Source organism: Pholcus phalangioides, unplaced genomic scaffold, assembly GCF_987345545.1.
Source record: "Pholcus phalangioides strain wild (caught in Gottingen) unplaced genomic scaffold, Ppha-v1.0 ptg000011l_1, whole genome shotgun sequence".
Lineage (NCBI taxonomy): Eukaryota > Metazoa > Arthropoda > Arachnida > Araneae > Pholcidae > Pholcus > Pholcus phalangioides.
The window spans coordinates 63,022,743-63,025,796 of record NW_028301604.1 but is presented as its reverse complement, the minus strand read 5'-3'; positions in this window follow the sequence as shown (position 1 = coordinate 63,025,796).

Sequence of the window (3,054 nt, the reverse complement as noted above, 5' to 3'; positions counted from 1 at the left end):
ACACAATAATGATAACACAAGGCTTTTGACATTCAAGACCATACCCTGATCGTTACAAAGATTTCAGAAAAGAATAGAATTGATACATATTTGGTGTGACTATACGTCCTGTATTTCCCGGGGCAGTCTCGGTTTTTCTGGTTGTCCCGATTTTTTCGCAAAATGTCCTGGCTTTTCACGTATTTTCAACGTAGCCAACTTTACTTTTTTTCTTCATTTTATTCTTCAAATCAACGATTAAAATTATCCCAACTCAGAAATTACATTACGATTATCACGACTAGAAATAAGAATATTCATCTCACATATTTCTATCATGTCTTTTTTTAATTCACTGCAATATGCAGTAGCACTTCATTTCCCGCGATTGGCGACTTTTCTGTGAATTTCAGCACGAGATGGCAATTTTGCTTACTTTTTGCATTATTTTTGGAAACGTTTGACTGTCCCGTATTTTCTCGTATTTCAAAGTCCAATATCCGTATTTTCCTTGAGAAAATATGGTCAGCCTATACATATTGTATTGATAAAATAAAACCAAGACTTTTATAACAACTAAACAATTCAACGATAATGATTGCATTTACCAATCTACCAGGTTTTAACCGTGTATGCAGCGGCGGTAAGGAAAGGATGTTGATATGCACTGACCATATGTTCCACTTTTACGCATTTTTGGCCCACTGAGCTAAGTGTTTTGGCCATACTATCAGATGGGCTATCCACTGAACTGTCTAGAACAGCCGGCTCTTTTCGAAGAGCGAGTGAACGATAGTATTTGGAAAAAAACTTCCGCTTTCACTTCCATCGCACACAAAAAACTCTCAACCATTCAGCTTATATTATTCGTAATATAAGCTCAATGCTCCAAGCAGCTTTTGCAAACATCTGGTGAAAAGAATCGTGATGGCTCATGAGCGGCATACGCTCTTTTCGCTCATATTGGCTGTTCGAGACCCGTGATCCGCCAGAGAGCCGTTTCCGGTGGGGTGCGGTAGCCCTGTCGATAAGATGCTCGCTTAAAGTACCAAAGGATGTTTAGAGGTGTCGCGACTTCGATACTCGGTTCATCCTCGTCAGCCACTTGTACCGCGGACCACCATTGATTTTTTTAATTGATTAATTTTGATCTCAGTGGCCCGATTGTTTAATCAGTGGTTCTGGACTTGCGAACCACCAATGATTTCGAACGCTGCTACGCTCACCACAGTTCTTCAGAACGCATAATCGGTCTCTTTCCCAGTCCGCACCCTCCCTTATAAGAGCTTGGCAGCTGGTGTTTTTTGGTTGGCCACACTTTCTTTTTTTTCATCCTTTGCCTGAGCTCGTTTCTCATGAATTTTGTTTATGGAAGAGTGGTACGAATCCGAAACCCTGGACAATTCCGCCACCCGATTCTATTGGCTCTAGTATTGTTGCTAGGAGCGAGCGAGTTAGGCACTATCCTAGCGGAAGACGTGGGAAGATTCAGTCAGTACATAGACAAAAAATATTGTGAACAAATATTTATTAAAAATAATGTTATGATAATATTAGATTTACACTTTCATCACTAATTACTAAAATAATTTACACTATTTTACACTTGCATACACTTTCAAACTTTTTAAGAATTATAATGGACAAACAGTATTATAGTTTTAGTTAGCATGTTAGTTGTAATCTATTTCTTTTCTCAGTCATTATTTGACCCGATTTAGAAGAAATACTTTCACAAGGAACTGAGCTGGCTGGTATGCAAAGCCCTCTCATTGCTATTTTGTACAAATGGGGGTATATTAACTTTCTTTGATCCCACCAAAGTAAAGGGTCAGACAGCCTAGGTAAAAGTGGTTCAGATAAGTATTTATCTATTGGGCCTCTTGCAGTACCACAGTTATTGGGTTTGTACAAGTCCTTTAAGAGAAGAAGAAAAAAAAGAAAGTGGAGGTTTTTTTCATTATACCATTTTTGAAAATTACTCTTAAGCTCTTTATCGGGAAGGGGGTTCAGTTCAGCCTCTGTTCCCATCTTTATTAAAGGACAGAATCTTGCCCACTTCTTTCTTTAACTTTTTCTCCGCTATTGGCCACTCTCGGTAGAGTTCCTGCAAATAGCTTTCATAGTTGCCTCAGTTCTGAGGATATGGCGTTCACGAAATGCTCATTCTGTTCTGAAGGGCCACCAAGAGCTTTGACTAAGGTGTCTTCTGAAGAAATTAAGCACGGGAACCTATTGTGGAGAGACCACTGAACCTATGAAGTAATGGCTATGATTCAAGCTCCAAGAAGTGTCACCTTTCTTTGGGTTCCTTAGGTAGATCTTGAGCTCCTATAGAACTACCACCTTATGTATAGGAGACTTGGCTAGATTTAGAGTGCCTAGAACTAGAAATGCCACGTTATCTGCAGGTACCTTCGCAAGAGCTAGTAGCTTATGTATAGGACAGTTTCAAATACTAAGAAATAGTGTAAAACTGCTCTGAACTTTTTAGCTCCGAAAAACCAAGGATAAAACGCAAGAGGGGTTGTGGAAGAGTTTTTCTTAAAGATGGGTGAAATATAAAACCTATAATCTTGGGTCAATAGCACTCTGAAATGTAAAAAATGAGAGAAGAAATTAGTCTTCCATATTTGTACAATAATATATTGTACAAATCAAGGGGGGGGGGGGACATCAAGTTCCCCCCCCCTCTCGCTACGGCTTGTAAGTACTGTATTAGCTTTTCGGTTATACCAGGGATCTTCAACGTGTGGCCTGTGGGCCACATTTGGCTCTTGGAGATTTTTGTCGTTACCCATCGATCATTTTCAGAAAATGGTTGAAAATATTGAAAAATGATTTATTCCAGAAAATTAAAGAAATAATTTCGGAATTTCTCTCTCTCAATGAAAAAAATAATTTCAGAATTTATGAAAGAAGAAAGAAATACTGCAGCATTTTTTCTTCTTTCATAACATGTAATTACATGTAATTTCGGAATTTCTGAATTTTTTTATAATTTATTTAAGAAATAATTCCAGAATTGAGAATTCAGAATTATTGAAAGAAATAATTTTTGAATTTTTGAAGTTA